General features: G+C 37.3%; 1 pseudogene across 1 annotated transcript; it reads right to left on the bottom strand.

The window, feature by feature from the left end:
- Window positions 1-2623: 2623 nt before the first annotated feature.
- Window positions 2624-6055, bottom strand: LOC149231699 (vacuolar protein sorting-associated protein 51 homolog pseudogene; annotated as a pseudogene). The gene is made up of 3 exons (XR_016248437.1): window positions 5824-6055; window positions 5311-5598; window positions 2624-2770 (listed from the first exon to the last, which is right to left on the bottom strand). The product of XR_016248437.1 is annotated as a vacuolar protein sorting-associated protein 51 homolog pseudogene (transcript).
- Between the last annotated feature and the right edge of the window lie 3271 nt (window positions 6056-9326).

Below are 9326 nucleotides of genomic sequence, written 5' to 3'. Positions count from 1 at the left end.
GCATAATGACCCACCTAAGAAAATATCGAATAAAATAACTTGTATCTTATCCAACAAATCTACACTAGATCGGTGTTTGATCTCTCCTGCAAATCTAGATCTCTAGCCTCTCTACACTCCCTCGAATGAGCACACCGCTCTATGAGATGTTGCTCTCAATCTTGCGTTATTGTAGTGTGTCCATCTCCTCTCCTCAACCTTGCTTCTATAAATTTATATTTTGCTAAATCCCTAACCCTAATCCTAATCTCAAAGTGATATACAGCTGAGATTAGATCTCACCTCACCTGAGATCAATGGCTAAGATTAAAACTTATTGAAGTAAATTACTTTACTTTTCCTAAGTTCTTTTAGCTCAATAAGCCAACATATTAATATGTGTTTTTTTATAAGTTAGACTTAGACTAAGTTACATCAAAAACTTGCTCACACTAGAGCAAGTGTTCTAAGGGCAACTTTTGCACACCTAGACACAAGGCCTTTGCAGAAGTGCTTGGCCGAGCTACAAAAATCAACACACATGACACTAGGACACAAGACATGGTGGACACATCATATATATAATATATATATGACCCAAGACTAGAAATATTTGTTTCAAAGGGACAAACCACATACTTGTGACCCAAGTCACATGACACTAGGACACAACACACATATGACACGAGGATATGAGCATCTAAAAAAGGACATGTTGATCGTCGAAATAGGAGATGGAGGACATGTCTCACACACACACACACATTCAAATTTTTTAGAAACTGCAACATTTACAAAATATTGATACATCATACAACTAGTTACTACATCAATGATAATCAAACAAACAAGAAATTTGAATATCAGTAAACGTAAAATAGAGGTTAAGAAGTTAGAACTAACAATTGCAATTTTATTATTGAGTCATTTCATATCATCAAAACTGAAATGTATTACATAGACACTAAATCACCGATACCATAGGTGGGAATTCCAATGCTAAAAATAAAATAGGTTAGATACTAGAAAAATATATGGAAGAGTCTCTTAGCTTGTCAATCAGCCTCCCCCATGTCAGAAACCTCAAGATCATCAACCATGCCACTACTCTCTCCTCCATCCTCCTCCTCTTTCCCTGAGTCAAGTTTACCTAACACTGTTTTATGTGTTTTCAGCCATTGAAATTTGTTGAAATCTATTTCCTTGTTCATCCTTTAAATAGTCTTTTGTTTCCACTTGTCTATCACCTATTTTAGGCTATTTTTGTTCATTATTGTTATAAATTTTGCATAATGTAATTGTGTTGTTAGAAAACCCTAGTTTATAACAGCAATTGGTAATTTAAAGATAGCATGTGTTTGGCAACCTATTTGAGCCTCTTCCGGAGTCAGGACTCATTAAGCCCTCTGGACTTAGCCATAGAGTCCTTTGAACTCATTATCTTAGAATTACATCTCATCTCACCTGAAGCCCTATTTATTGAATATTATCCTTGGCAGATTTTATTAGAAGAACCCTTAGAATATATTTAGCCTGGGAATACTTGGGTTATCTAATTTTTAAAACCTGCTAGGGAAGCCTCCCTTATCCAACTACAAGCAGCAGGGGAACAGCTACTAAGGTGACACTGGTGACAAATCTCATTGTTGCTCTTAATCTAGAGTTCTTAGTGAGGCTTGACACTAAGGTACTAGATTTTGCAGTAACAGGTGTCCTTCCTTGGTCCCTTCAAACCACCATAAAAACCAAAAGTTTGCACTCTGACTCTTGTTTAACTGTAAGGCACAAATTATATCTACTTCTTCAGATGAATTTGCTGGAATAATTTCTGAGTATTGCTTTATTTTACTAGCCCAGTTTTTTTGCATCTAATGGTTACTTCCATCAAATCTTGGAAGTTTTAACTTAACATTGACTGTATGGTTGAAGCCTGAAGGTATTCCTACTACTAGAGCTTCCTGCATGGTGTGACTATCACTGCCCATTGTATTAGGATGTTGATTTTACTGTCGATGTGAATGAGTGAAATTAGTCAGTGTGCTTAATAATGGCTCCATAATGTATATACCTTCCATGATTCATTTTGATTTTCTTTTCTTCAGCTACTATGTAGATTTTTCTTCTGAAATATAAGAGATATTTTGAAAAATAAATAAATAAATTGCTTCTACATTTCTAGCATTGATTGCTTAAATACCTCAAGGTCCATGGTGTTTGTAATATTAATTTGGGTTATACATTCATCTCTGCTCATCTTTTCTTTCTTTCATAAGTTTTAAAGGGATCCACTTTGTAGTTTTTAATTTTCCTTTTTCTTACTTTAAAGTATAACACATAGAGACTTACAAATGTTGAAAGTGCTTTCCATTTAGGAATGTACATGGGAGACCAACAAACCTCTTAAGGAGGATACCAGTTTGCAAGCAGGAAAAGAACAAGTGGACCTGCTGCGGAAAGACAACTGTGAAAATGCTCCCAAAATGAAATTTCTTTTAAATTTTGTAATGTTAATCCATGTAGATTTATAAAGGAAAAATAATATAAATAAGTAGCCCGCAGAAGTTTAGACAAGAATTCATTGTCCCTTTTGCAATAAAATAGCAGCAAAAGCATAAATAAGAGCTGAATATGTTACTAAGAAGAATCATAACCTCCGAATTGTGTCTGTAGCACTGATAAACTTATTGTAATTCTCATATACCAACATCTGTAGATCACTATCCAAATTCGTAATTTCAGCTGCCATCTCAACATGCCTTTGAAGCAAGCCTTCCACATTAGTTTTGCCTACCTGGAAATACCATATCAAAAGCCAAGGTGTGCAAGTCAATGAAGAGACAGTTGGCATTCTGACAAAGGTAGAAAAGCAAAAGACAGGAGTAAAGCCCACAACTATATTCGCCACCAACCAGTTACACATACAAAGCCTCTTCAAAATAAGGTCCAGAAATCAGCCAGCAACTGGCAGTGTAAAACTGTCCTGCACTCCCTGATGATCCTTTGTAATGAGTTCAAAATTATAGCAAATAGTGGCTAGTTTACCCCCAATGATTATTCAGTTCACATATTATTTGGATCATCTTTTAGTTGTACACTAGGAATGCATTAAAAGCATCTGCTAGCAATATCAGAATGTAGTGTTCCCCCTTCCGCATATATAAAAGATCATGAACTCCACTTTGCCTTTATGCAGAGAAGGTTGTAAAAGCATTTCATATTTGTCTAACGGAAAAACATAATACATAAAATAAAGCCTTGCGGACAACATACAGCAAGTGCAAATATCAAAATAAAATGCAAATACGAAGACAATAGAACCTCAATACAAGATTATTGGACCCAATTTTATAATACCAGCCATGAAGAGTTGAGGCATTTAAATATTTCATGATTTTTTCTCTTTAGTTAATACAAAACAATGTCAATCTAGGCCGTATTAAATTGAATATAAAGCTTTCATTGGGCAGATTATAGTCGTAAGCAGGAATATAAATCTCCTCAAGAATCATGCAATCATTTTTTCTGAATGGACATTTCATTGGCTAATTAATAACTCCACCCCGAAGGTTTATTCTTCCATGATTCACCTATCTTTCATTTTATCTTGTTTTGAGAACCGAATTGAGATTAGATGGAATATGATGTAAACAGGTATTTTGCCCTGAATCGGGATATGCCATGTTAATAATTGAGGTTTACTGCAACATTGAAGTATCAATCACACTAAGTTTCTCAACCTTAAAATTTTGCAATTTTAGTTCTTCCTAAAACTTTGAAGTTTAAGAATTCGAAGTTGCAATCAGCTTCTACAGAACCCAACCCGCATTATATATTAAAGCTCAGACTGTGACAATGATTCCTTGTTGATCTGAATTTCACCGAAACGGGAATATTTAATACTCTGCGAATACTCCCAAGTTGACTCCTCTCTCCAAGCTGGCAAGCTGAGACAAAACTCCTAATCAAAATTTGATCAGACTCAGTTTGGTCAATAAGTTGGCCGAGTTTTGTCGCCAAGTTTATGTACCCTGATTTTTTGAGCATATGTTTCCCAGTTTTTTTTTTTTAACACATGGTGAATCGGTAACTATCAAGTTTAATCCACGGGAGACCCAGGATCAAACCTCATTGCTGCCACTATAACACCAAGAGCATAACCAACCACCTGCAAGTCGGTTATACTAAGATCCTATGATTTTAGCAAGAGCACACCCACGGTAGGGGGGTCCGCCCCTCTAGCCGCCACCACAGCAGGTCACTGTACTCAATGAGATTTGAACTTCAGTCCTATGTTTCCCCAGTTTTTAATAACCAAGCAACTGCCGAGTTTTGTGTCGAATTTGCCAAGTTGATTCTCCACTTTGGGTTTACCAAGTCTGAGTCATGTTACTTTGGTACTTCGGATCCGATCAAATTCTTAATTTGGAAAGTAATTGTACTTTTACCTATGACTATCTTCCAAAATTCAAAACCAATCCTGAAATTAATTTCTTGCAAAATATGGTTCAATGAGGCGATAATATTGTAAATATTTATTGTCTATTTGGAAATTCTTTGAATACTCTCTAAAGAATCATTCACAACTTCAAGGCCTCTAAGAAGCCTGAGTAATTTGCTTTTCATTTCTAATAATTCTAGAATTCTATACAGTTTCTTTCCATTTTTGTAGACTTCTAAAGTACTTGAAAAATTCAGTTCCAGCTATCAAGGGTGTCAAATTCGTTGAACCACCAATTCTACAAACACCGGAAATTCACCGCTATTTTCAAATTTCCAGGTATCTACAATTTGATTTGGGAGCATAGAAAGTTCTTCAAACAACCTTATGTGGAGATCTGAAATTAAGCCTATCGGGTAGGTCAGTTTGTAAATCTCACTTAACATACTTGAATGTGAGTTTAGGGTTTCCACACGGGACTTCACATATATAACTGCTTCCGTCTAGTTCTACCCATTTTTTGTTATAATAGTTGTTCTGAAACTGTAATGTGAGATCTGGCTTGTAACAGTTATAAGTGTTCCTTCTGCTCAATTTATCTTGGATCGAAACATTAGGGATTTTCAGTACTGTATATGCTTTTTCTTTAAAATTCATCTGCTAGGGTGCATGTGTCACATTAAATATTTGATTGACGATGACATCATCGTGAGTATAACCGTAATTTCTCGGATAACAAAAATTACAACAGTAACAACTACATAGAGAAACTCCAAAGATTTAATCAGAGAAAAAGAAAAATAAAAACGATTCGCAATTATCAGCTTATTCTTATATTCAGGAGAATATAATTCGTACTGCTGGAAAGTGACAACTTAAAGATGAAAACGGACCAGGTTATTCATGTATCTAGCGGGATCGAAGGCGGGTGTATTGATCGTGAAGCTGTCACTCCGGGTGACTCCGTCAGGATTAGAAGAATTATCGCCATAGAAACTTGTCAGCAGATCTCTGGTTCTTTTGGCTTTCTCCTCAAGAGACAGAGAGATGTCTTCTCCCATTTTTCGACTCTCCAACTCAAATCTGCAATCCCTGGTTCTTCCTCCCCTCGATCAGACTCCAGTGCACCCAGATGTAAAAGCAACCGTAACACTGGGTTCAGAGATTCGAACACGGGTCGCCTGGGAATAAGAAATGTGGTTTGTGAATTTATAAATCAATTAAATATATCTTACATTTGAAAGTTAAATTCTCTTCTTGAAGAATGGCATTTGAACACTGCTAGAGGGGGATAAGCTAATATTCTGCAATTACTGCTCGCTGGCTTTTCGTTCGTTACGGCATCGTTACTTGCATCGTTTGTTACTGGCAGGCTGCTTATTGCTATGATTTGAATTGTTCGTTACCTGTCAAATCTTTTTGTTCGGAGTGACCATGATTATGAAAACTGCTCCTTCCCTTTCGAGCCTGCGGAAGAGGGCTCTACCCACCTCTTGACCAATAAGATAGATCGTTTCCCACAAACAGCCTGAAAGGCATCCAAAAGCACTTTCATTTCATAGGTATAATCCAGAACACAGAAGGGATAATCAGTCCTATTCTAACGTATTATAGAGATATTCAATTTAGTGAGCTACTAATATCACTTGTTCTTCTCATATGTTTGATTTCTTAGGCTCATTCTATCTTAATCAATATTTTGTTGAATCATATTTTACCATTTTCTTAACTCAACTCGATCATTTTCATTTAGAATAATACTCATAAAAACAAAATAACAAAAAGCAAATTACTAATTATATTATTAAATAAATAATCGAAATTTAATAACAAAAATATAATTTACTCATTTTTTAATTAATTTTACCAACTCGCATCAACTTATGTGTGAAACAAAGGTCCACTCATTTGTTGATGGATCGCCAAGCACAAAGAAAGAGATGGTTGGTGCCTCCTCTAGCCACACGTATGCCACTACGCCATAGGGAGGGAGTACACAGGAACAGCCAATAAGTTTGGATGACGACTCGGCCACCACCAATCTAGAATGAATGCTAAAAGTTCCTTTTTGTCCCACATCCCCCAAGGATACCAAACCGCAGCTGAGCACGCAGTCACAGAAATAAAGGCCCCCGGCAAAGTCTGTCAAGTCGCGACTCAATCCCAGGATCTCTTTTTTGAGCTTTCTGCAAATTAGGTTTATGTTTGTTTCCTGGATACTGATCTCTGTAACTCCTATAGTATTTAGAACCCAAATTTTGTAAAGTCACATTGTAGCATGATCAATACAAAGGCTAGCACAGACAGTTTTGTTGGCTCTTGTGTCGGTGGCTCTGTCCCACACAACCCAACCTTTATAAATACCCTCTTTTTACAATAATATATCTTATCTTATTTACAACAAAAAAGAAAACTTATGTGTGAAATAGGACAGTGGAAAAGATCTAAAGAAACTTTGGAGGAATAGGTGTGTACTTTTTGCACTTCTCACGCAATGAAATCGAAAAAACATTTCATTTTGGAATGTGATGCTTTCATACATCAAAGACATTAAGGGCACCATTGGAAGGTTGGTTCAGCTCATCGTCAATTTGAATAAGAAAATGATTGAATTGCAAAAGGCGAAAAGCAAGAAGGATGGTGATCCCATAGACTATTTTTAGTCTCGTGGACATTAAAATATCATTCATTCATTCATTCTGTGTGAGCGAGCGGGAGTAGTGTGGGCGAGCAGTGCAAGCGAGCGAGCCGTGTGGGCAAGCAGTGTGAGCGAGTGGGAGGGGAAGTGTCAGCGAGCGAGCAGAGGGAAAGTTGGGGCTGTGAGGGGAGTTTAGGGCTATGAGGTGGGAGAGCGAGGGCGAGCAGCTGTGAGGTGGGACAACGGTTATGTGAGCGGCAGATGCAAGGGAAAGCGGCAATGAGAGCTATGGTGAGTTGCAAGAGAGAGTGGCAGTGAGAGCTACGTGAGCTGCAAGGGAGAGATGCGGTGAGAGCTACGTGAGAACTACTAGGGAGCTATGAGGTGAGAACTATGAACAGGGCATACCTATAGATTCGTTCTCCACTGAAGGGTCAGGTCGAACCCACATTTCTCTCATTTTCATATTATTTTTTGTGTGTGTTTTGGTCTTCATTTCAAAACATCAAACTACAGCTCTATAAAATCGGGCCCATTAAACCTTTGTTAATGAGAAAAGTTTAAAGGCAAAAGCATTTTAGTATGGAGACAGGCGGCTTTAGCACATGAAAAGTGTGGTTTTGGTGGAAAACAAAAATCAAGGAATCTCGAAGGTAGGGAAAGCCATATTAAAGAGTTCGAAATAACAATCGTATTCCAAATGAAATTATAGGGTTTCATTTTAAGGGGGTTGTCAGAGGAGGGTTGGTGCACACCTTGGAACCACACTTTCTGAATCTCAGGAGGAGATAGGGAGCCCTACCCCAACACTCTTACTAAGAATGTAAGCGAGACTTGGAGCCCCCTTTTGCCTAGGGTGCATCAAGCTAATGCATTCGACACAAAGGAAAAGTTGATTTTTGTGAATGAGAATACAAGGGGATTTTAAGTCACAGACAGGCCAAAAAGAAAAAGATGAGACAATCACAGAGAAAAAAATTCACTTGGATCCTACCAAAATCAGCTAAAAGTAATGCAAGTGTTATTACCAAGTTACAGTCATTAGTAGAGGAATAGGCAGGGCGGAGGGTGGTCAATAGTAAAAACAAGGCAATCTTATCGACACACAAGGGGTCTAGTCCAATGCAGGGTGAAAGCAAAGTTACACCAACAAATAGAGAAAAAAAAAAAAACATGGACACATACAACCCCAAAAACACTCTGTTGTTATGGACATCTTAGCTCTATGTTTGCGAACTCATGAGCATGAAGAAAATTCATTGAGCTAAAATGGCAATTCGATGATCTTAAGTTAAAAGAAATTTTGGAGGTCAACAAGAAACTAGAAAAGGAAAACAAGATCCTCAAAGAGCAGGTAATAAAATTACAAAGCAGTATGGAAAGAGGGTAGCAAGAATTGGTCACAATTAAACGGGAATTAGAGCAAGCAAAAGTATTAGAGGAAAAAGACACGGGGACAAGGACAACTAACAAAGAAATTCAAATGGAAGAGCTCCAGTCAATAATTGCAAACAAGGAAATGAAAGAAAACAAAATAGGACAACAAATAGAAGAGGCTAAACCCTGGGCTCAAATAGTAAAGAAATCATTGGTTGAGCAAAAAGAAACCATAGAGAGACAAATCAACAGACAAATAAGAGAAGAAAAAGATAGACAAGACAAGACCACAAATTTCATTGTTAAAGGTTTGAAGGATTATGGAGAGAAAGAGAGAACATATATTTTAACAAGGGATTTTCTTAGGGAGGAATTGAAATGGACACGCTATATCCAACAAGCAAATAGGATAGGTAGGAAATTAGAAAGTGGAAGGAATAGACATGTGAGAGTTACTTTAAGAATCACAGAAGACAAAATAATTATCCTAAAAAATAGGGGGCTACTTAGAGGCACTCGCATTTATCTAGATGATGACTTGACATGGGACCAACTGGAAGATCGAAGGAAGGAATGGGAGAAAGTGAAATCAGCAAGAGAAACAGGAAAGCGGGCATGGTTGAAAAATGGGAAAGCCCAATTATGTGAGCATTTAATAAATCACAAATAGGGATTCGAGGCCCCCCAGGAGTATCTAAGCATGGTAAATTGGAATTGTATAGGTTTTCCATGGAGAAGAGGATCAAGTTTGGGGCCCATAGCAAAAGGGAAAAACATCATTATCCTTTTAGAAACCCATGAGCATGAGGGTTGCAGGGTTCCAGAATATGAAGGTTTCAATAAGGTTTTAGTGTGGAATGAAGAAACAAGAACAGGCAAAGGGCACAGAGGAAT

The sequence above is a fragment of the Pinus tabuliformis genome, chromosome J (assembly GCF_031772625.1).
Source record: "Pinus tabuliformis cultivar Carrire ecotype Pingquan chromosome J, CPIR1, whole genome shotgun sequence".
In the NCBI taxonomy this organism is placed as follows: domain Eukaryota; kingdom Viridiplantae; phylum Streptophyta; class Pinopsida; order Pinales; family Pinaceae; genus Pinus; species Pinus tabuliformis.
Note: the sequence above shows the minus strand (reverse complement) of the source record. Positions and strands in the feature narration are given on the sequence as shown.